Below are 26,402 nucleotides of genomic sequence, written 5' to 3' on the forward strand. Positions count from 1 at the left end.
TGGGACACCTTTTAACCAATACACTAATGCCTCCAACACCTTTGACGGAGGGACACACTACACACAACATAGTAATCTCCCTCATATTATAAATGAAAAACTTTAATCTCAGCAACATTAGAAAATATTCATGCCTAACTACATGCACAGGATAAGGATGAAGGGTGTTATGCGGTCATAATTAAAGTTTTCCATTAAAAAAATGTAAAAATTCTTGACACATTCATTGAAGAAAATGTAAGCCCAATCAGAAATTCCAGCAATAAAACAGAAATGATGATACAGTGATCCTAAAATAGTAAATAAAACAGTTAAAAGATATTATGGAACAATATCCAGATCTGAAGGTGCTGTTTGAGATCAATTTCATGACACTTCTGTGAAAATATCTTTTAAAAGAAAAAAAGTAAAATTGAGTTAGAGACTCCAGTAAATATAGATTAAATAAACAAAGTGATTGAAGAATTTCCCTCAAATAAGAACTTCAGAAGCTGCTATGTGAGGTTTAAAAAAAATTAAATATAGATTTGCTGGCTTTGCTCTTACTAGTCACCTTTAATTACGTTTTGATGAAAGGTCAATTACCAGAGTATATGAACGTGATATATATAAACCTATTGCAAAATCCAACAAAGACCCTCTTAATACACCCAGTTATAGGCAGATTTTCACTTCTTAATGTGATTGCAAGATATTGTGCAAGAGGCTTGCAAACAAATGACAAATATATAGGCATAATAATCACTCAAAAACAAATGAGTTTTTTTTTAAAAGCCAACAATATTAGAAATTTTATTGATCTGATCCTTCCGCCTAGAAATGAACTGAAGCCATGCATGGCTTTATCTCTTAATGCCTAGAAAGTATTGATGGTGATGAGTGGAAATACATTTTTATTTATGAGTGGGAAAAAGTTTGTGTGTATTTTATTAAAATGATCCATACTCTACCTTAACACACTAGCATCCATATTCCCATATTCTAATATTGCAAATCAGTTTAAATTCATGGGAGACACAAGGCAAGGTTTTCCCCTTTCACCATTGTTTATTCTAGGCAATCTTTTTTGCAGCTACAATACAAAATACCACAAATCCAGTGTAATAGGAGGTCAGAGCAAGGGTGAGAAAATTAATTTATGTTTAATTGGGTGTAACACACTTGGCCACACTAAGGCTGAGGAGAAGGGCTTGAGCAGTATTGAGTCTGGAAAGCCCTGCCACTCAGGCACCACTGAGCAGGTTCCTGGGGAAAAGACTAGTAAAAAGGAAGCTTCAGCAGCTCCATGCAAGAGGGGAAAGACAGGGGCCATTTTGAGGAGCAGTTGCTGCTTTTATTGAAACAACAAGGAGTCCGGTGGCACCTTAAAGACTAACAGATTTATTTGAGCATAAGCTTTCGTGGGTAAAATACCCTCTTCCTCAGATGCATGGAGTGAAAATTACAGATGCAGTCATAAATTTACTGACACATGAAGAGAAGGAAGTTACCTCACAAGTGCAGAACCAGTGTTGACAGGGCCAATTCGATCAGGGTGGATGCAGTCCACTCCCAGTAACAGATGAGGAGGTGTCAATTCCAGGAGAGGCAAAGCTGCTTCTGTAATGAGCCAGCCACTCCCAGTCCCTATTTTTTAAAATATCACATTGACCGTTTCCTTTTTAATTTTATTAATGTTTTTATTTGCATGCAATAGTCTTCATTTTTTGCCCTGAACTCTTATGTACAGCTAAACAGCAGAGAAATTCCACTGCATTTCAAAAGTGCGTGAAGCAATTCCTATATACTTATCTCTGAACCATTAGCTACACACGGCTCATGCGGCACCTCCTGCTCTCGGACACCATCCAATGGTCCAGGGACATCTACATCGAACACATCACCGGCCACCGACAGTACCAGGAAGTGTGAGCCGGTACGACATCGTGCATCAACTATGGGAAAGGGACTGAGAGACTTTTCCCATTGGACCGTAGGAACTGGAACCATAAACTCACTGAAAATTAAATCCCACCAAATGAGGATAGATCCATCCCCATCATCATATCCACTCATTATACTCCACACCTGAACATAGCCATTATATGCATAACTTACCCCCATAACTCAATGTCTGTACTTTGACCCATTAAACTTTTACCCCCAATCGGGGAGACTGCAGATTATGTAATCCTTACTCCACCAGCTCCTAAACCGAATTTCACACCCCTTGATAATCTGTACCTTATTCCCTGATAACCAGAAACTTCTATGCCTAAACTCTGTACCGTTTTCTTTTTATTTCAACATTATCTTAATAAAATTATTAGGTGTGTTTTGCCAGTATTGTTATACTTGCAAACTTCTAGGTTTAGAGTAAGCCTAAAAGACAATTCCTGTCTGAAGGAATTTACAATCTCAGGTCCTGATCTTGAAAGTTCAGTATAGGCATTCCCCATTGCCTGCATGGAGCCCCCTTTATGTCAGTTAAAGTATTAGTATACTGAAATTACAGTGTGTAACAGATGCATGTAACTTAACCTTCTGTCGACAGGAATTTTTTCTAGTTACTTGTATCCAAGTATAACCTCAGTCTAATTACAGTGTATTATGTATATGATGTATAAAACTGAGAGGTACTAATACTAATGATACTTTTCAGAGTAACAGCCATGTTAGTCTGTATTCGCATTGTAGGGAGAGTGGTCACTTTGGATAAGCTATTACCAGCAGGAGAGTGAGTTTGTGTGTGTGGTTTTTGGAGGGGGGTGAGGGGGTGAGAGAACCTGGATTTGTGCAGGAAATGGCCCACCTTGATTATCATACACATTGTGAAGAGAGTGGTCACTTTGGATGGGCTATTACAAGCAGGAGAGTGAGTTTGGGGTGGGGGGGCGGAGGGTGAGAAAACCTGGATTTGTGCTGGAAATGGCCCAACTTGATGATCACTTTAGATAAGCTATTACCAGCAGGAGAGTGAGTTTGTGTGTGTATGGGGGTGGGGGGGGGGGTGAGAAAACCTGGATTTGTGCTGGAAACGGCCCACCTTGATTATCATGCACATTGTAGGGAGAGTGGTCACTTTGGATAAGCTATTACCAGCAGGAGAGTGAGTTTGTGTGTGTGGGTTTTTGGAGGGGGGTGAGGAAGTGAGAGAACCTGGATTTGTGCAGGAAATGGCCCACCTTGATTATCATACACATTGTGAAGAGAGTGGTCACTTTGGATGGGCTATTACAAGCAGGAGAGTGAGTTTGTGGGGGGGGGGCGGAGGGTGAGAAAACCTGGATTTGTGCTGGAAATGGCCCAATTTGATGATCACTTTAGATAAGCTATTACCAGCAGGAGAGTGAGTTTGTGTGTGTGGGGGCGGAGGGTGAGAAAACCTGGATTTGTGCTGGAAATGGCCCAACTTGATGATCACTTTAGATAAGCTATTACCAGCAGGACAGCGGGGTGGGAGGAGGTATTGTTTCATGGTCTCTGTGTGTATATAATGTCTTCTGCAGTTTCCACGGTATGCATCCGATGAAGTGAGCTGTAGCTCACGAAAGCTCATGCTCAAATAATTTGGTTAGTCTCTAAGGTGCCACAAGTACTCCTTTTCTTTTTACTAATGATACTAATGCTAAAACTATTCATTCATGCAGTTAACCATCCAGTCATATGAATAGTAAGAGGATGGATTTTTTTTAAAAAAAATCAGGTTTTATTCAATTTTTTAAAATCTAAATTAAATACTTTGTTTTTTAAATAAATCTATTTAAAATTAAATTTGAAACTATGGCAATATATGATGAGACCTAAACTTAATGTAATTTATTACAATCATTCACATTAAATACAAATATTAATATTAAGCAGTACATGTTTATTACTGAAGTTTTAAAAAGTAATCAAACCACTAAGCTGGTGGAAGTCACTAGCTATGCACCTGGAACCAATTTGTTAAGTGCTAAACCAGCTTTTGACAGCAGTAGCTTCTTCTGCAGGTGCAGAGAGAATATTTTCTTTCCATTTATTCCATTTCCATTTATTCAGCTACTTTAGTCAATGATTAGTTCATTCAAACTTAAGAAACGAATTTGGAGTTAAAAAAGTAGGAATGCTTGTTTTCCTCTTCCAATTTATAAATAGAAACTAAGTGTGAAAGGATGAGATCTACTAGTTCTAAAAACTTGAAGAACAAGGTTACCAAAAACAATCAGTTCAATTTACTATCTACTGATAATACTTCCTTTGTTTAATAAGTTACTTTAAATGCAAAACATGTTTTGATACTTTTCCCCTTATATATCCTTCACATTTAAGATAGTTTTATTTAACTAATAAAAAGAAAAGGAGTACTTGTGGCACCTTAGAGACTAACCAATTTATTTGAGCATGAGCTTTCGTGAGCTACAGCTTTCCACAGTATGCATCCAATGAAGTGAGCTGTAGCTCACGAAAGCTCATGCTCAAATAAATTGGTTAGTCTCTAAGGTGCCACAAGTACTCCTTTTCTTTTTGCAAATACAGACTAACACGGCTATTATTCTGAAACTTAACTAATAAAGATGTTTTTGCATATTTTAATTGAATTCAATTTCTATCCCAATGGAGCTAGATAAATCACAAATAAAAAATTAATCACTTAGTAAATAATACATCATTCACCACTTTCTATTGAAATATGAATAAATGTATATTTAGCTACATAATTGGTTAAATATATTTGTATATAGTGTACCATCCTGGTTAGCAAAAATAAGTACCAAATTCAGTATAAAAGCTATATATAGCTGCAAATCAACATGTTTTAATGGTTACTTATCTATGAGAATCAACTTTTCTTTAAGAAAATAACTAAAAATTACAAGTGCAAAATAAGATTCAAATTTATTATTTAAATCCAGGTTTCCTGCTTCCTGGATTAAATCATGATTAAAATTGGTTATTTCAATCACCTTGATTTAAATCAATCCATCCTGAGTAGTGACAATTACAGGTACTAAAAACTCACCACAGTATAGCTATGTTTTAATTGCATTGTAACTATAGTGCAGTTACAATCCCTGAATAAGGTATAATCTAAAAGCAAAGAGAGATCTAGTTTAATTTAGATCTTAAACTAGACCAGCAATAAAATGCTCAAACAAAATTCAGGCAAATGTGCTAGAAACAAATACAGTATACCTTGGGGGGCTAGAATACTGTAAGTATAATGTAGTACTGTTATGCAAGATTAGTTTTTCCAGTAAAGATATCTAAATCTAGCCGTTTCCTCATATGTTTGTCAATGGGGCTTACAGCTATAAAACTGGCAGACTGTCTTCACCTTTTGATAATTCCCCAGTGATGCCATATCCCTTAAGATTGTGCTCATTGCTGATTTGAATATCATCATTATACTTTTCTAAGTGCTTTATGTGCACACTTATGGAGTATTCTATGAGGAAAAATATCAAGAAGTGAAGATAACAACGAGCTGTCAGACTGCTGAGAAAAGGACTAGTCACTAAATGGACATCCAGGAAGATTAAGGAGATTTAGGAGGGGTGCGAGAGTGGAGCTGCAAGATCATCATTAGTAAAAGCATCTGGAAAACAGAATGGGGCCAGGTTTCAGAGTGGTAGCTATGTTAGTCTGTACCAGCAAAAACAACGAGGAGTCCTTGTGGCACCTTAGAGGCTAACAAATTTATCTGGGCATAAGCTTTCATGGGCTAGAACCCACTTCATCAGGAGCACTCATTTTATGGAATACAATCCCATAGGGTAGGAAGGAGCCAGCTGCCAGTGGTAAATCTACCATTTAGGTCACTTGTCAGAAAAATTAGTATATAAAATCCAACTGAAATACATTCATCTTTATTCCAATTCTGTGCAGCACTTGGACCAGATTACAACGTTGCATTTTGATCTTCCAAAATAAATGTGCCTGAGGAGTCAATTATTCCAGTGCACTAGACTGTGCAGTGTGCTTTCCAGTGGAGGCGCGGTTGTGATAATTGGGCCTACAAATTTACTCTAATTGTGAGTTCAACTGTAAAAAGTGAATATAAATTCATGAGATGTCACAATTACCTATAGCAACAAATGTTGATGGGAAATGGTGCAAAAGTGAGACAGAAAAACTGCATTAATACAAACAAAATGGCCTACTGATATAATTCCAGGACTATGTTGAGATCATGCCTGGTAAACAAGACGAGTGTGGAACTGGAAATTAATTAACCAAAACTGGTGTGTTGGAAATTAGGCCTAATTGTTGAACAAAATATTGAGGGGAAGGTCTATTTCACCCATCAGTCCTCCTCAAAAAGAGATTTTGGGGAGAAAAAATATTGACTGGAATGAGCCTCACCATCACGGCTGACACTCCCACCATTTCCTTTGACCCCAGACTATCTTTGTCTGAATCCTGAGAGACGTTCTGACCCGATGACACTGCCACCTCAACCAGCTCCAGCTAAATCCTGCATACTACCAAGGATGTGAGACTTTGTCTCTTCCCCCCACCCTAATGTACCTTTTTTCTTTCCTAACTTATTTCTCCTCTATCCTCCCTCTCCCCGATTTTTTTCTTCTGTTTAATGCTGTCTGACCAAGATTGCATATTTTGCAACATTGCTGTGAGCCTGTGATTAGGAAGAGGCATTATGGTGTCCTGTTCCTTCAAATGTTTGGTCACTCTGTGCTACCCCTATGCCAGTGAAAAGACTCAGTTTAGTTTTGGTTTTAGTTTTACTACCAGAACAATAAAATCTCCACAGCAGAGATGCTGTGCTTAAATCACTTCCCGCTGTGTGTATATCATTCTCTGTTGTGTCCAAACATAACATATTGGTGATGAGGAATTTATACTCCACATGTATCCTGTGCTTCCGCTGCTTGAACAAAGAAGAAATATTATTTGCTTACTTTTTTTTTATAAAAAGGAAAAAAGTTCACCTAGTGGCACAAGATGGCAGACTGCTGTTTTTGCTGTAAAGGATAGTAAGAGCCAGCCAGCAAAAGAGGGGAGGGAGTTAACTAAAAATGTAATGAAGAAAGAGGCTGCTGTACTGCAAACAGAGCAGTGAGGGGAGAACAGCTATTTTTCTCAAGCAAGATAGGCAGACGGTCTATAACCTGTACTCAGGGTCTACCAACAGCAGAGGAAGCCCAAGGAGAGGGAAGATTCTGCAGTCTGCAATGTAAACACAGAGCTAGCAGAAGGAGATCAAGCACAAATATTGCACAGTTAAAAAATAAAGCTTCTTTGTGGAAGAGAAAATATTCAGGAGGGGACAAAGTTAACAGGAGAGAAGTTAAATGGCAACTTTTGTGGGCAATATTGGTGAATTTGATGAAAACAACAAATCTTGGTGGTTTTCCTGAAACATTTTGAGCAATTTGTAGCTTGCAATTCCATTCCAGAGGGACAAACCTTGCTGACCATGTTAGGTCCAAAGCCATATGGACTATTTCATGACCTATTATCTCTAACTGTGCCTGGAATACCTCGTATCCTGCAGTTACTGGAGCAACTTCAGGATAAGAGGTATTTTCTCCTACCCCATTGAGGATATCAGAACGATATCAGCTCCATCAGTGACACATGGAAGTGGAGAGTTGGTAATACAGTTCACTGCTCCTGTAAGGAAGTTGTCAGAGCATTGTCAGTTGGGACAAATATTAAGTGATACCTTGCATGACCGGTTTGTCTCTGGACTATTCAATGACCAGATAGGAAAGAATTTATGGACTGTATCAGTGCTTACATTCAGTAAGGCTACTGAAATAGCTATTGAAGAATTCTCTGCAATGTAGAGTGGACCAAGAAGTTCACCTCTTGAATCAGTGACACAGAGGATCACGGGAACATAAGGAACTTCTGTGCAGCCATTGTGCACAGACCACACATGCTGGGAAGGATTGCTGGGCATACTAGGTTATTCGGAGGAAGTGCCGGGAGAAAGGACACATTGCTGTGACTTGTCACACAGTTCAACGACCCACCACGCAATAACCATCCATCCAAGAAGACACCTGTAAAGACAGATGCTAAGAAATGACAGACACGGGGAATTCATAATGTCAAAAAGACAACAGCTCTAGTGAGACTGATCAAGACCTAGTACTGCATGTGTTATCAGAAGCTGAAGCCAGAGATGGCATCTAGGTCACACCCTTGATTGAGGTAGTTCATAGAAGAATGAAACTTTATACTGAAGCTGCCATTTCACTGATTTCTGCATCTACCTACCACCACACTTTATCACAAGTTCATCTGGAAGAAACCTCCAAGGGTTTGAAGACTTGTACTGGAGAAACGTTAGTCCCAAAAGGGACACTCCAGATGAAAGTTCAACTGGATGGACATACGTTCTTTCAATCATATACAAAGTTAAAATGTATGCACCATTATTTGGCAGAACTTGGCTTGAGAAGCTCAAGGTGAATTGGACCAAGAGCAAGTGAATCAAGACAGCACCTCAAAACCTTCAAGAAACACTGGACAGACACTCCAAAGATTTTGAAAAATAACTTGGACAGATGAGCAACATGTCAGTGAAACTCTCTGTTAAGTCTGACAGCCAGCTGAAATATTGCAAGCACAGAGTTGTGCTTTATGCTCAGAAGCCTCTGGTGGAAGCTTATTTAGACCATTTAGTAAACATTTGAATCTTGTCACAGGTTTCGAACAGATCATGGGCTATACCCATCATACCAGTGATCAAGAAGGATGGCTCCATCCAAATTTGTGGAAATTTCAAAGTGACACTGAATCCAGTTATATGTGCAGATTCACTACCTAGTACTGAAAATTTGTTTGCAACTCTTAGTGGAGGACAGTGTTTCAGTAAATTGAATTTGCTCAGTTTATACCTACAAATGGAGATTGAGCTGGCATCTCACAATCAGTATGCAAAAAGACTTATTTTGCTACAACAGGTTGCCTTTCAGTATCACATTGGCACCCTGCTGTGTTCCAGAAATCCATGGATGAAATTCTGAAGGGACTGAACGGAGTTCAGAACTATTTGGACAACATTCTTTTTACAGGAAAGGATCAAGAGAATCATTTTTGAAATTTGGACGCTGTCTTGCAATGTTTGGAAGCCCTTGGACAGAGTACTTTGAGACAAATATGGGTTTTTCATGCCTTCAGTTGAATGCCTTGGACAAGTAATTGATGCCACAGGCTTACAGAAATTGCAAGGGAAAGAGAAGGCAGTTTGTCAAGCATCTTCATCAAAGAACATTTCATAGCTACATTCATTCTTAGCGCTACTTTACCACTATGGTAAATTTCAAACCAATATGGCAACAGTATTGGCACATTTACATTAACTGTTACAAGCAAAGTAAAAATGGAAATGGACTAAACAGTGTGAATGTGCATTTGGGGAAGCAAAAAAACCCTACTGACCTCAGTCAACAATTTGATACCTCACTATGATCGCAACTTTTTTGACTTGTGATGTTTCACTATAGGAAGTGGATGCAGTTCTTTCTGACATTTTTCCTGATGGCAGAGAGAAACCAATTACCTTCATTTTAAAAACACTCATCACCACTGAGTTGAACTATATATAAATAGAGCAAGAAGCTCTCAGCATTATATTCAGAATTCGGAAGTTCCAAACCTATCTGTATGGTAGACATCTTACCTTGTTGATGGATCATCACCCATTAATTTTAGGTTTTGGACTGAAACATGGAGTTTCAACATTAGCTGCTGCTTGGATGCGATAATGGGCATTCCTGTACTACTCAATTCCATAAAGGGACTCAACACTGCAATGCTGATGGACTGTCACTCCTGCCATGCCCAAGCTCCCATTAACCCAAAGTGTTATCTCAATTTGATGGATACCCATCACCAGCACATATATCAATGAAGGAACTTCTAAGGATGATGTCTTTCTCTTGTGTTGGGACAGGTACTATGTTGTATAATGTTGGATCATAAGAATCCCCAGTTCATATAGTTCATGTCACATTAATGTGAATTATCTGTGGCTCAAGGTTGCAGCTTATGGGGAATGCAAGTCATCATTCCAAATCACTTCAACCTCTGGTTTTGGATGCTCTTCATGAAGGTATTTTTGGCACTATACAGATGAAGGCCACCTCAAGTCATGTCTGGTAGCTGGGGTTGAACAAAGACATTGAGAGGACGGCAAAGTGCTGTACTATGTGTCAGCAAATTCAGCATGATCCCGGCCCGGCTCATCTACATGTTTGGTTATGGCCTCTAACTCCTTGGACATATATCCAAGTTGTATATTTGCCATACCATTAGAAGGTGTATATTTTGGTCATAGTCAATGCCCATTCAAATGGCCAGAAGTTTTTAGAATGACTTCTACTACAGCTACCAAGACTACTTGACATCTTTGTACCTCGTTTAGCCAATTTGGTTTTCCATTATAATTGGTGAGTGTCAATGGATCTCAGTTCTATTCAGTAGGATTTCAGATGTTTCTAGCTTCAATGGAATTCATATCATATTCTCTGCTCCATACCATCCTGCTACAAACAGACTTTGTACAGACACTTAAATAGGTCTTAAGAGCTAACCAATCTATTTTGAGTCATCAGTAGAATTTGGAAAGTTCCTTTTTGGTCTACAGGAATAAACCACATGCTACTTTCACCTGCAACTCTTTTCTTGAAGCAATCTTTGCATATCTGCTGGGTCTGCTACATTCTGATGTTGCCTCACAGGTAGCCAAATTCCAAACTATGTAATTTGATTGACATGGAACCTGTCATTATTCTTTTCAAGTAGAAGACTTCGTGTGGACTTGTAACTACAGTTGTAGAGTAAAACGGGTACCTGGAGAACTTGTAAAATACATGGCGGCGGTTTTATTCATGGTGAAACTATCCAACGGTACTTTATGGAAATGGCATATGTATCGGTTGCAGCCTTGACAAGTACTGCAGTCCAGGGATGTTCCAGTAGGATTTTCTGTTCCTCTAATCGAACCTCATTCTGTTACAACTCCTAATTTTGATTACTTGGTGGTAGAAATGTGGGTATCAGATCCAGTTGATTCCTTATCAGTGGTTTTTCCTGTTGTGGAGGACACTGCCTCACCATCATCACCACATTATTCCAATAGAGGCAAAAGCCAGTGGTTGGCCTGAACTGGTAAATTGTTTAGTGAGTTGCTATTCCAGGGCAATATTTATGAGTCTTGCAATTTATGAGTTTGCTGTAGTCAACCTACAACATTTAGTTGGATTATATACTGTTTTATGTTAGCCATTTAATGATAATGTATATATGTTTGGAAAGTATTTTAAAGGAGGATGGAGGAATGTGATGTCCTGTCACTTTAAATGTTTGGTTGCTCTGTACTGCCCCCTCCCAGTGAAAAGCCTCACTTTGGTTTTGTTTCAGTTTTGCTGCCAGAACAATAAAGTCTCCATGGCAGAGAGCTGTGCTTAAATCAGTTCCCTCTGTGTCCATCTCGTTCTCTGCTGGGTCCAAATATAAGAGGTAGCTAAAAGCAATGTTCTGAACAGCCTGGTGCTGGTACAAGTTTGCCAGGACTTGGAGTGGCTGATATAACAATGTGCTGTGTTTTTCCAGCAGTGAGGTTGAAGTGAGAGTCGATGCCAGAGACAAAAGTTGCATTTTCTATCTTTGCTGTTCTTTTCTCTCCCCTATTGTGTGTCTGTCTTGTTGAGTCTTTGTAGGTAATGGGATTGCACTTTAGCATTAACAGCAGCAACAATAGCTCCAGCCCATTTCAACTAACTTCTTTTACCATTCCCCCCCCTCCCCCCGGCAAAAGACTGTATTACCATCTTTTGTAACATCTACAAGACTATCAGACAAGGGGGTATTCCTTCTCAAAACTTTCTCCAGCTAAAGAGAAGGGGAACAAAGGATGTTGTTAAAATGTAAACCTTATTTAATACTTTACATTTAAAAATGCTTTACTGTTTTTCTGAACCTTTAATAAAAAGATGTAAAAGATTGTAATGGTATGCTTGCGATAATACTAAGCAATCTGAGATCTCTGTGTGCAGGAACCTTGTTGAACAGTAAATGGGTTACGCTGATATCTTTGGGCCCCTGTAGTCCATCTAAATTAATACAACAGTGCCTAGAGTTCCAACCAAGCCAGTTTGTCAAGATTGTCATTGTAACATGCTGTTGGGGATACCTAGAGCTGTGAACCACCATGTTACCTCTCTGCCTCAGTAAAAGTGAAAGTTGCTGGTGATTAGATGGTGTGTCAGCTTACTGCCAGATCAGTAATTTTTTTCTCACCAGCAAACTTCTCAAGGCTCTCCTGGCCCAGACCTCACCTAGCATGTAACAGTCAGTGAACTCCAGTCCCTGGGCTCCCCAGAAATGTTCCTCTACAATGCGCAGCCTCTACCACTGTGCATTCACAGAAGATATTAACTTTGTTACTCTTTTATAGAATCAGGACCTCAGAGTTTATTAATTTAACAGAGTTAAATACACACTTCACTTCAAATACAGCATTGACTTGATTATAGTAAAAATAAAACAAGTTTACTAACAAAAGACCACAGATTAAGTGATAAGAAAGAGAGATAAAGGTTGAGAGCGTTACAAGCAAATAAAAGTGAAAACACACATCTAAAACTATAAATAATAATGTCATGGCAAACCTGGTGGCTGACCTTTGTGACTTTGTCTTCACCCACAACTATTTCACATTTGGGAACAATATATACCTTCAAGTCAGTGGCACTGCTATGGGTACCCGCATGGCCCCACAGTATGCCAACATTTTTATGGCTGACTTAGAACAACGCTTCCTCAGCTCTCATCCCCTAACGCCCTTACTCTACTTGCGCTACACTGATGACATCTTCATCATCTGGACCCATGGAAAAGAAGCCCTTGAGGAATTCCACCGTGATTTCAACAATTTCCATCCCACCATCAACCTCAGCCTAGACCAATCCACACAAGCAGTCCATTTCCTGGACACTACTGTGCTAATAAGCGATGGTCATAACCACCACCCTATACCGGAAACCTATGGACCACTATACTTACCTACATGTCTCCAGCTTCCATCCAGGACACACCACACGATCCATGTCTACAGCCAAGCTCTAAGATACAACCACATTTGCTCCAATCCCTCAGACAGAGACAAACACCTACAAGATCTCTCTCAAGCATTCTTAAAACTACAATACCCACCTGCTGAAGTGAAGAAACAGATTGACAGAGCCAGAAGAGTACCCAGAAGTCACTTACTACAGGACAGGCCCAACAAAGAAAATAACAGAAAGCCACTAGCTGTCACCTTCAGCCCCCAACTAAAACCTCTCCAGCACATCATGAAAGATTTACAAACTATCCTGAAAAATGACCCATCACTCTCACAGATCTTGGGAGACAGACCAGTCCTCACTTACAGACAGCCCCCCAACCTGAAGCAAATACTCACCAGCAACCACACAACAAAACCACTAACCCAGGAACCTGTCCTTGCAACGAAGCTCAATGCCAACTCTGTCCACACATTTATTCAAGTGACACCATCATAGGACCTAATCACATTAGCCACTCCATCAGGGGCTTGTTCACCTGCACATTTACCAATGAGATACATACCAACATGTGCCAGCAATGCCCCTCTGCCATGTACATTGGCTAAACCGGACAGTCTCTGCGCAAAAGAATAAATGGACCCAAATCTGACATCAGGAATCATAACATTCAAAAACTGGTAGGAGAACACTTCAACCTCTCTGGCCACTCAGTAAAAGATTTAAGGGTGGCAATTTTGCAACAGAAAAGCTTCAAAAACAGACTCCAACGAGAAACTGCTGAGCTTGAATTAATATGCAAACTAGATACCATTATCTTGGGTTTGAATAGGGACTGGGAGTGGCTGGGTCATTACACATATTGAATCTATTTCCCTATGTTAAGTATCCTCACATCTTCTTGTCAACTGTCTAAATGGGCCATCTTGATTATCACTACAAAAGTTTTTTTCCTCCTGCTGATAATAGCTCAACTTAATTAATTAGCCTCTTACAATTTGTATGGCAACTTCCACCTTCTCTGTATGTATTGTGACAGGGTCAGGCCAGATGGCTACAGGAGCGTGATAGAAGGCAGATATATTAGCCCCAGTTTAAGTAGGTCCCTTTCCCCTGGGTAAGGTAACAGGGAAGGTTCCAGAACAATCGGGAACTTTCTGGAAACAATTAAGGCAGACAGGCTGATTAGAACACCTGCAGCCAATCAAGAAGATGCCAGAATCAATTAAGACAAGCAGGCTAATCAGGGCACCTGGGTTTAAAAAGGAGCTCACTTCAGTTTGTGATGTGTGTGCGAGGAGCTGGGAGCAAGAAGCTGAGAGTGAGAAGGCGTACAACTAGAAGACTGAGAAGTACAAGCATTATCAGACATTAGGAGGTCCTGTGGTGAGAATAAAGAAGGTGTTGGGAGGAGGCCATGGGGAAGTAGTCCAGGGAGTTGTAGCTGTCATGCAGCTGTTACAGGAGTCACTGTAGACAGCTGCAATCCACAGGGCCCTGGGCTGGAACCTGGAGTAGAGGGCGGGCCCAGGTTCCCCCCATCCCGCCAACTCCCTACTTGATACTGGAGGAGTTGACCTGGACTGTGGGTTCCACCAGAGGGGAAGGTCTCTGGCCTGTTCCCCGATCCACTAGGTGGATCAGCAGAGACTGCGGGGATTGTTCTTCTTCCTTTTCCCCATGCTGGCCAGTGATGAGGCTAACTGAGTGAACGGCAGATTTGAGCCACGAAAGTGGCCGAACTGAGGGCTACCGTGAACCTCTGAGGCGAGCAAATCCGCGAATAAGCACAGGACCCACCAAGGCAGAGGAGGAACTTTGTCACAGTATCTCTCTCTCTCTATATATATATATATCTTCTTACTATATGTTCCATTCTGTGCATCCAATGAAGTGAGCTGTAGCACACGAAAGCTTATGCTCTAATAAATTTGTTAGTGTCTAAGGTGCCACAAGTACTCCTGTTCTTTTTATAAAACTTAAATCTAGCAAGATACAGTCTTTGTTCAAGATTATTTCTTTTACCACAATCTCCTTTTCCAGCTTTTTACTAGTCAGCCTGGCCAGGACCCATCACAGAGATCAAATCACTTGGTGCCTTTGTCTCCTAAGGTGAAGGATAAAATCAAATTTCTCTCTCTCTCTCTGTTCCTTATGTCACCAAAGAGATTGCTTTGTCTTACAAGTCAAGAAGGTCTCCTGGGGATTCAGCTGCTAGTGTTTCTCTGGGGTGCATGAGAACCTCTCTCTCTCTCTCTCAAGTTCAGGAACAAAATAACTTCCACTCATTTAGCTTGATAGCTTTGTTTACTGTTAATATGTACATTGAGGTAAATCCACATTCCTTTTTCTAGGACACACCTGTTTATCACCGTTGCCTAGCCTAGGCTTTCTGGTCTTAAACATATTCTAGCAACAACATACAGAGGGAATTAATAACTTCACCTATAAAATTAACATATGCATTTTACAACTATATTAATAACCAGTGAGTCATTAGCTTTCATGTGATACCTCACAAGGCATTTTTGTATAAATATTGAAGCAGTGCGTAACATGTGCATACAGAGTTTGCCTTGGATCATACTCATATTAGTACTTCTCTGGATACCCCCATTGGTTTCAGCAGAATTTAAGGTTTGGGGTTTTTTTTAATGTTGGTAGCCCTTATAGTTATGAAGATTGTGACACAGAGGCCCATTTAAAAAAAGAAAAGGAGTACTTGTGGCAACTTAGAGACTAACAAATTTATTGGAGCATAAGCTTTCATGGTTCAATAGTCTGTGTCAGCAGCTCTTGTCAGTCCTGACACACTGTTGTCACAATCTGTATCTAAAAGATAACTTATAGGGTATCATTGGAAAACTAATAACTTATTGATCATTAATATTCTTGTAAGTGTATGGACAGAGTGTGCACAGAGAGTTCTGAATATGTGTTAAAATTATCTTCTTAAAATGTATTTGGAAAGCAATGTAAAGGCCACTCTGGAAAGAAATGTGTGTTTGCTTGTCATCAGGCAGAGACAATGAAGGAACATTTATATAGAAGTTAAACAAACCCATCAATCTAGAGAGTGAGGGAGATACTGTTTGAGGTTTGGACCCCCCACAAGAGGCAGAATAATTGAATCAACTGGTTTTAGACAATAATACTGTATTATAAAAGTATCAAGTAAGGCCTTCTCTAAAAGCTAATAAGACACTGGTGCTTAATATAATTGTGAAATGTATGTATTAATACTATATGAGGAAATATGTTTATTCAATGAAATTATGCTTTAAAATCTGTGTCCAAACACAGAGATAAACAGGATTTCTCCCAGACAGGAGGGAAGGCATCTATCTAGATGTCTCCAATTAAATTAAGCAAGCTGTGACCAAAACCAATGGAAGTCCTATTTACATATGAATCAGCAAAGGGATGGGAAGTCCACAGGGAGAGAAGAACAGGAGGTCAGCCTGAGAACAAAAACAGTACTTTTGGGAATATATAAGGAGAGATCAAAAGCTTTTTTTGGCATGCATCACTTGAAGGACTAAAGAGGCCAGAGCTCTTGAGATTGCAGAAAGATGGGCCCTTCCACCAAGGGGACTGAAGTCTCTGGAAATTGATTATAGGTCAGAAACCATAACCGTTTCTATCCTTTATTCCTTCTGCTTGGTATCAGTTAACCTATTACTTTTGTTTAATAAACTTCTTTTACTTTTTACTATAATCCAGTCCTTTGATTAAAATAGTGTTTGTTAACTCCAGAAGGTGATAAGCTATTGATGTATTATTACTTTAAAGGGACTAGTGAACGTAATATCTTTTCCAAGTGTACCAGTATAGGGCTGGACATGTCAGGGCAGATGGGTTTAGGGAAATTCAGGACTAGGAGTAGGCTTGGGATCACTCCTGCATAAGGTAGGTAACTAGGTAATAGAGACTAAAATAGGGATGACGACCTGTTGTAGGCAGGCTGCTGTTGTCTGAATGCTGAACCAGAGCACTCAGACACTCAAAGGACTGTATGTTTGTCTGCTAGTTGTTGGTGTCCAGGCTGTGAGCCTCAGAAGCACAGCATTTAAGGCACCCAGGGTTACTCTGGTCTGAATCACCACAGAACACGACAAACATACTGTTACAAATGAGAACTGATGCAGTGCTGAGTCCTCAGATAGGGAGGATGAAACAAAAGCACTAAAGGTAAGTGCTAGTACTCCCAATATTTCCCACTCTTCAAAGCAGACAAATCAGCCAGGCTTTCCACATGTAACAATTTGGTGGTGTTAGGAGGAGTGGCTACATATCTGTTCCATGCCCAGATACTGGGCTGGCAGTGGGGAGAGGAAAATTGTCTGCATCCCTTCTCTCACCATTCTTCTTAGATATTCCATTCAAAGTCCTATTTACCCAAGATTTGCATAGCGAGTTCAGAATTTGGTACAAAGAGGCATGAATTTGGTATTAAGAGGTACTAAGTGTGATTTTTTTTATCAATGTGATTCTGAACCCTAATGATAACAGATACATTATTAAATTGAACAGCAGTGGAATAGTTGATGCTGTTTATCAGAAACATCCAAGTATTATGGTATTGTGGGTGGAGCTTTATTCCCACTACTTCTTCCCCCTGTCTGCCTGCCTTCTGACTTCTATGGATTCGAAAGTGGCATAAGAAGGGCTACAGGACAAAAGCCTACACTTCACTGAACAGTATGGTGAGCGCATGGGATTGACGGGCACTCTCAAATTTGTTCCAAATTAATAAGTCCTGAGGCAGTTATGAAGAATTTCAATGCCCAGTCTAAACCTTTGACCTGAAGGTGACACTGTCAGTTGGGAAGATGGTCAACACCAGAATCACTTCATTTTCCATATCAGAAGTCAAAGTCTAGGGTGGTTGAGGAGTAAAGGGCCCACACCACCGTGATTCTAAGTATAAAGGATTATGATGGAATCTAGGAATTCATAGGAATCTGGGAATTATGGGCCAAATTCAATGCAACATCTTTCTCAGAGAGATGCTACCCATTTGCCTGTAGACAAAGGTATCAGTTTCTAGGCAGCAGTCTTCGGGCTGGCCAGAATGTTTTAGTAGATTAAAAAATGTGCAGTGTTTCTTAGGGCTGGTCTACACTACTGCTTAAGTCGATGTAACTTACATCACTCAAGAGTGTGAAAAAGACATACCCCTGAGTGATGTAAGTTATAGCGACCTAAGCACTGTCCACACCGGTGCTTGGCTGGCAGGAGACGATGTCCCACCGACACAGCTTCTGCCTCTCGCAGAGGTGGAGTAATTATGCGGAGGAAAGAGTGCTCTCCCATCAGCTTAGCACATCTTCACTGGATGTGCTACTGTGGTACAAGTGCATCGGTGCAGCTGCACTGATGTAGCACCTTACCATCCTGCCTTGCCCAATATCAGAATGAATTAATTTCCCTTACTCAAGAACTAACTTCCGTCAGACATTAGTGTCATCTAGTGCTCATTTAACAAGACCCTGAGTCTAATGGGCACAAATACATGCTGGCTTATAGACAGTGGGTCTCATTACCTCAGAAGGGGGGCTCCAAAAATGATGTAGGAGGGTGCAAAAAGCAACAATGGAGCAGAGGTCTCGAAGGCACTTTTGACTCTCTGTAGAAGAAGGAAGCTGTCAATTTGATTCTAAAGAGTCTGTAGTGGGTACCCAAACACACACAGTTTCTGTCCTTCTGGCTGGGCTGGGACTTGGCGGTGGGCAGAAACCAGCAGTTCTCTTGTCCTGAGATGAATCTCTCTTTTCTTGGCCTGTCATTTTCCCTGAAGTCCTAAAAGGCAGTGCTCAGGGCCCTTAGTACTTTGGGTCAGCAGCAGAAAATGGGGCTTGCAAGATGAGCCAAGAGCTCTGTTTGTGCCCTTTGTTCTCCTCCCTGTCTCTTTCCCAAACTTCAATGCTGCCTCTCAACATCCCTTTTCTCCTCCTTCCCTTTGGCAAAAGTCATTGGCTTTGGCCTGGTTGAAAAAGGTCTCTTGGTGAGACCTAGTTATATTCTAAAGAGGTGAGTTCTCATTGTTATAGCAGTTTAGAGTCAAACACAGTGCTGCCATTTTGAGGGACATTTTTGATCTTGGATTCACTATTACAAGAGGTATTGCATTTATATGTCCCTTTGGCTCTGCAGGGGATGAGTTGGGCTCACTAACAAATGATAAAATGCAAGTAAATTCCTGAGCCCTGTAAGTAGAATTGTCTAAGATCAACCAGAGTACTTTCCTCCCTGGGAGCAAAGGCTTCTCCCATTGCCCAAACCCTTCCTTTTAAGGGACTATCTCCTTAACAAAGGCCATATGTCAGCCCCTTCCATGGGATTAACAACTTGGGTTTGGCAGGTACTTTCCCTCCTTTCCAAGGAAGCTTATTAACTCTTTCCTCTCCTGGCTGGTGTCAGGGTACATACACCATAATCACAAGTCCACTACTCAGAAACATATAACTTCTGTACGAGGACATTAAATGAATGAGTGGATCATTGCTTCTTGTATACGAAAAGCCTGCTTGACACACACCCCATTCAAAAACAACATGTAAATTATGTCCTCAGGTGAACTAGTGCCCGTCTTAACTGTATATGCAAAGGCTCTTCCTCTAAATGGCATAAATTGCTTAATTCTTCCCATTTGTTTAGAATATTTTCACATCTCTGGGAAACAACTGTTATGTTTGTTTTCATTTCAGGCAAATAGAAGCACATAAAATAAAAATGCAATCACAGTAAAATTCCCTAATTATATGCATTAGTCCTGAATAAAGCAAATGTCAAGGGCATAATTTGGCCATAATATAAATGATGATTGACTACCAGGGCTGACTACAGAATATAGCTTTAGGTAAAGCATCTGCCTCCAACTATTAACAGGAAAGGAGATGGAGAGGGTTCTGCTTGTAACTAACAACACTTATGGGCAAACTATAAGATCTAACAGTTAAATAATTGATACAAATTAGTTTTATCACTAATGCTACAATTATATTTGGTTTCATAAATACATGGGATAACATGGCTTCATAAAACATTGATGCACAATTTACTTCAACAAGCATAATATACTCTATAGCACATCCTTTGAGGGTCAGACACGGGAATCGGGGCTAAAATACCTGATTAGCACAGATATTTGGTGACTATACCAACACATTACCCAGGGGCAATGCCAATTACTTGACATCAGAAAGAGGCTGGATTGAATGTTTAAAATATGAGGAAATAACTTAGCAGCAGCAGCTGAGGTTTGGACTAAGTAATGTGCTATGCATCAGATTCAGTTTTAATGTCACAGAATGAAGGGGTGGGGAAAATATATACAAATATGTGAGACAGAGGTTGGAGAATTACTCATGCTTTCAATATCAATTGTTATCTCTCTGGAAAAAGATTTAGGAATCAGATTGGACAAGCTCAGTGGAAACATCCTCTGAATGCACATAGGTGGTTTAAAAACAGATGTTAGGTTGCAGTAAGAAAGAGATTAAGAATAACACTGAAAGTATTATAATGCCATTATATAAACCACTAGTATTCCGTCAACTGGAATACTATGTTCTAATTCTGGTCAGCACATCTCATAACAGGATATAGCGAAATTTTAAAAGGTCAGATGATGAGCAGTGAAAATGGTCAGAGGCCTGGAAAGAATGTCATTGAAGAGAGATTAATAAAAAGTAGGACTGTATAGTTTAGAAAGCAGGAGAAAAGATATGTGACATATACAATAATGAGTGATATAGAGAAGTGCAGGTGGGTGCTCCTATTTACTCTCTCATTCTGTATAAGAACAAGGGAACAAAATAAGCCTGAGTTCTAGTCCTCTAGTTCCAATGACTATTCAAGTATTTTTTACAAAGTCAAACACTTTCAACACTTGCACTTCCTTCTGTAAATAGCACTAAAAACATGAATTGAGTCCACTTGGATAGTGTTAAAGTAAGGGGAAATACATTGTCTGGCAGAACTAGTAAAAAGAATCTGTTACTCATATATTGAAGGATCTTCCCTGAAACCCACTGTACAGACTTGTCCACTGATGCACATATAGATCATGTACACACATAATGCACATTCTGAATTAAAGAGAAAAGGCCAATTCAATCCATACTGTATATTTATCTGCAGTCAGACTGATAATGGCACATTAGCATGGTATGTTATTGCTGGTAAAATTGTTTTTATTTCAACTTCATTAGTATTTTTTGGACTCACTGATATCCCAGCAGAGCATTCTGCACCATGTTTCATATATTTATAAATATAGAATTACATATAGGATATAGAGACAAAGATGACATGGACTCCAGTACAAGGTTGTGTACCTCTAGCAGAATATTCAGAACAATGTCATAAAAATGATGAATACAAAAGAGAGAATGATTTTTGAAATGGTGACAATTATATATATACCTTATGATTTATATGGAATAAATCTGAATATCAGACCCCTGAACATGAATCTGAATGTCAGATGTATGCATAACACTATCCAGAACCTAATTCTTTATGAGAACATCCCTCCCAGCAATCTGAGTCTGCCTGGGTGATAATTCTGCCCTTGAGACATGGATCAAGCCTTGCTGGCAGCACATATATTCTTCCCTTTTTAAACATCTGACTGGTTACAGAGGCTAATGCCAACTTAGCGTGACTACAGTAATCTCACACTTTAGTTTAAAATTCACTTTGCATTTTCCTAGCCAAAGTGGGAGAGGACTAAGATAAGTGGCATCATAAGAAATATACCTGAATTATTAGCAGTGACGTTCAAATTATAAATGGCTGGAGCATGGCAAATAAAAAGATTAGCTAGCTAAATTGCCAATAAGGTAATGGCTGGAAGTGATAACTCATTCTGCCATACTATTTTTGAGCATCAATATAAATATGCATTTTCATCAGATTCAGAACATCTCTCAAGAATATAGCATTGCACATCAAATTCCAAGGAAATGAAAATCTGCTTGAAATAATGCTTTGCTTAAATAATGTTTAGAAGTTGGATCAAGCTTTTTTAGTTTGTACAGAATAAGTATAGTGTTCCAAGATCCTACTGATCAATGTTAATGCCCAATTGTCTAATAGATACAGGGATAGGGCACACTCCAAACTGGTGTTGCAATTGCACCTTCTGTTTGATAGCAACATTGTTATTTTGAGATCTTTTGTACACAATGCTACATTGTTCCTGACATTTGGTTTGGAACTTAGTATGGCAGAATGGACAAGACAGGAAGATTGCCCACTATACTCTGTGAGCCATGTAATATGTTTAATCACTGTACAAATACTATAATGTAATGTTATAGAAGCTGCTTTCAGATGTCATTATTCCTCATATGTCTCTTATGAAGTTTTAGAGTAACCTTTCCAATAAGAAAGCATGAAAACACAGCAAGGGTAATCATCTGCAGCCATGAATATGATGCACTTTTACGGCAATCATCTTAAGGCCCAGTTTTGAAAACTGGAGGTGGACATGCCTGCAAAACAAAACATATACACATATTTTTGTATGCACATATGCATATATAAATATCATATGCACTTGTATGCCTAATCACCTGAATTGTATGTGTGTAAATGTGGGTATTGTGCACATAAATGTGTGTTCATCCGGGTATGTTCATTTTTTGTGGGCACAGGTCAGACGCTTTTTTCAAATCTGGCACTAAATGATTAAGTCAGTCCAACAGAAACTCTGAAATATTCTAATTATGAGCTTTAACTAGGGATGATTTCCTACATACTTTCAAATTTTATTTCACATCTGCTGCAGAAAACTCTGGCATTATTCTCTCTCATTTCACACCTCTTTCACTTCCAGACATGCTACTGAGCATATAAACTGCACATGTAGGGTGAGGATACACATGCCCAGTCAACCACAGTAAATGGACAATTTAATTTTAAAGGACTGTTTTTAATGGATCCAGCGTTTGTAATAATACAGAGGCAGATCGAAGTAGAAAACTTGTCTCAACCTAGATCCAGGATTTTGGTTCAGTTCCAGCTTTAAGTAATACAACACGTATTGCTATATAGTTTACAGTTATACACTTAGTTTACAGCTATCCTTTACATTTTAAAAACAATGTATTAAATTTAGACAGTGCCCAAGGTGCCTTCTGCTTTTCTAGATAGCGTGGGAAGGGCTGCACTGCAACCAGAGCCCCCAGTAACAATTCTGTGTAAATCAGATTAATTCCATCTTCGAGTTGCCTGGGTAGCGCACACTGACATAGCCACTACACTATTCCTTTGAGGGGCCTCTGCAGCTGGCCAGATCAGCTAGCTCACCCACACACCTTGAAGCAATACATTCTATGCCCCCATACTCACTCAGTAGGTCTAGACTGCATCTGGGAGTGAGCCTCTCAGCCTGGGCAGTCAAACTCGTGTAACCCGAGCTCACACTAGTGCTCTAAAAGTAGCTATGTAGATGCTGTGGCTCAGGCTGGAACTCGGGCTCTCAGGCCTTGAGACAGAGTGGAGCTTGAGACCCTCAGCATCAAAGAAACATTTACACAGCTACTTTTAGCATGCTAAAAGCCCCAGTAACATAAATATGCCTAACCGTGCTGGGAGGCTCATTTCCAGACACTGTGGTTGGTCCCTGTGCCAGAGGAGTGCAGGAGGAGAGAAAGGCTTCTTGTACCTTTCCTGCTCTGCATATCCGCACAAGAGCCAGCTACATTTTGCCCCTAACTAACTAATCTCACAAACCCACATGAGGTAGGTAAATTGTTAGTGTTACAGATAAGGAAACTAAAACATAAAAGTTAAGGTAAACATTGTCAAAAGCAGCCTCTGATTTTGGATGCCTCCATGTTTGGGTGCCCGAGGTTAAGACATACAGTGTGATATCCTGACCCCACTGAAGTTAATGGGAGTTTTGCCATCAGCTTCAGTGGGGTCAGAATTTTACCCACTATGCCTAATTTTCAGAAGTGATGAGCACCTACAACTCCAGCTGAAGTCAATGGGGACTCCAAAATTGAGGCCTCAAATTAAGAGACCACTTTTGAAAATGTTAGCATGAGTGACCTGCCCAAGACCAGGCAGCAAAGATGGGCTCATATTTTAGTAGTGCGGGAGTCCGTCTCTTGCTTTATCTAGTAGAACACGCTTCCCGTCAATATACACTATTTAAATTCCTTTCAGTGTAATTGCTACACCCATTCTCGGCTTTTTACTCCTGCCCATCTTTCCTCTTTTGAAAGCCATACAAAAATAAATCTCACAGGAGTCTTTCTATCATTTTGTTGTCATGCCCTGTTCCAAACTTTCCTATTGTATGGCCATCTTCCACTGTCAACTGAGCAGTTTTTGTATTACAAGTCTCTTAATAATTATGTTATGCTGTGTTATTTTCCCTTTCTAGCACTCTGCTCCAGAACTGTCCACAAATAAAAAAAAAATTTTCCGTGAAAGTGGTAAATTTAGAAATGGGATGATAATTAATTGCTTGAAAAGGGAGAAGAAAAGATAAAGATTTACGCTTCCAGCAGAAAAGCTTTCAAAGTTTCTGTCACAAAAGAAGAGAAGGAAGAAGCTTAAATGGCACTAATAATATATCACTCATAAGGGAATGTCACGGTTAGGTATCCCTGTGTACTCCCACTTTATGGATTGAAGGTCTGCTGAGGGGGCCAAAGGGGACAATTCAGTTGAAGCAGAATTGGTTGTACCTTCACTCAGGAAAGCTGGAGTCTCTAGTTTTGAAATGGGCAATAACTGATGGTTTTTGTGACTATCTTGACTATGCACATCTCTTTACAGTTTACAGTGATAACAACCCTCTAACCTATGTATTCACTTCTGCCAGGCTGAATGCCACAGCACATAGGTGAGTTGCAGAATTAGCTGACTTTAACTTTAAGTCGAAAAAAGGGCTTCGTTGTGTGGACGGGTGCAGGGTTAAATCGATTTAACGCTGCTAAATTTGACCTCAACTCCTAGTGTAGACCAGGGCTTATAGTCCTTGGATGTACAAAGAAAGGGCAAGGAACCTTGGTTAGCAGCATCGATTGCGTTTCGATACAGGTGGAATACGTTATCAGAAAACCTTTAAAAAACCACTGAAGGCAGGTATATCAAGAACTCTATGAAGAGCTGGGACATTCAGGAGCAGAGTGACTAATCAGTCTTGCAAGACATTGATTTTACTGGCCACAGATGAAGTGGAACATCAAATATTTTGTCATTAGAGTCCTTACATGTGTGACCCTAAGCACATCTGTATTCACTTTCTACACACTAATAACCTTTGTATAAAATATGCTTTGTGAGGTATCATCTGAAAACTAATAACTCATTGATTATTAATATTCTTGCATGTGTACCTATGCAGTGGTTATTGAGAGTTATGAATATATGCCGCAATTATAATGAAAATGTGTTCAAGCCAGGCATATTGGGGGAGGAGGACAGGGTGTTTGTTAAACAGGTTTATCCTAAACAAATGTGTGTTTAACTCACTTTACCTAGAAGCAATAAACAGACCCACCAATTAACATGGGATGGAGGCAAACCTCATACTAACAAGTGTGGGAGAAGACAGCATACATCTAAATCAAATAGGAAAGAGAAGCTTGGTCTAGGTTATACTTCTAAGAAGAATCTATTAAATAGATTTACTGGTCTATAAACACTGGGGTTGGGGTGGGTTTGAACCTCAAGTGACAAGCAACTGAATCAACTGTGTGTTTGTTTGCTTGCTGAGGAAGTATCCGAGCGTGTGTTTGCTGGGAGGGCAGTGTGAGAGCCTGAGTGAGTGTCTGATTGGCTGCTAGCCTGCAGGGGGCGGGCATTAGGGTGTCTGTTTGTTTGTGTCAGGGAAGCCTGGCTGTTTAAAAATAGCCAGAGCTTCGCGAACCAGCTGAGCGGCGGCGAACCAGCTGAGCAGCAGGGACAGCAGAGCAGCTCACAGCAGGAGTTTGTTTATTCATATGGGAGTTCGCCTGGAGTGAGCCCAGTGAGGCTTAGGTCTTGCAAACTGCTCTGAGGAAGCTCGTAGTAGGAAGGTGATATGGAAGGGCGGGGTTCAGCTGTTGTGACCTGCACTGGATGTGCCATGTTTGTCTTTCTTCCACAGGACAGAAGCGACTTTGTCTGTACAAAGTGCAAGCTGGTCTCCATATTGGAAGAGAAGATTGAAGGTCTGGAGCAACAGATAACGACCCTGCGTTGCATACGAGAAACTGAGGATTTTCTAGACAAAACTCAGGATAGGCTTCTAGGGGCACAAAGCTCTAAAGATATAGAACAGGTTGCACAGAGGAGCCAAGAGGCCAGTGAAGAAGCTTGGCAACATGTGACCTCCAGAAGAGGTAAGCGGAATGTCCGGGTTCCAGTAACACAGACACAGGTAACTAA

The 26,402-nt window shown here is 40.0% G+C and overlaps 1 protein-coding gene across 1 annotated transcript in view; it reads right to left on the reverse strand.

Moving 5' to 3' along the window:
- CTNNA3 (catenin alpha 3) overlaps positions 1–26,402 on the reverse strand; it is a 909,177-nt gene that overhangs the window by 272,319 nt on the left and 610,456 nt on the right. The window lies entirely within an intron of this gene.

This window comes from Eretmochelys imbricata, chromosome 7 (assembly GCF_965152235.1).
Source record: "Eretmochelys imbricata isolate rEreImb1 chromosome 7, rEreImb1.hap1, whole genome shotgun sequence".
Lineage (NCBI taxonomy): Eukaryota > Metazoa > Chordata > Testudines > Cheloniidae > Eretmochelys > Eretmochelys imbricata.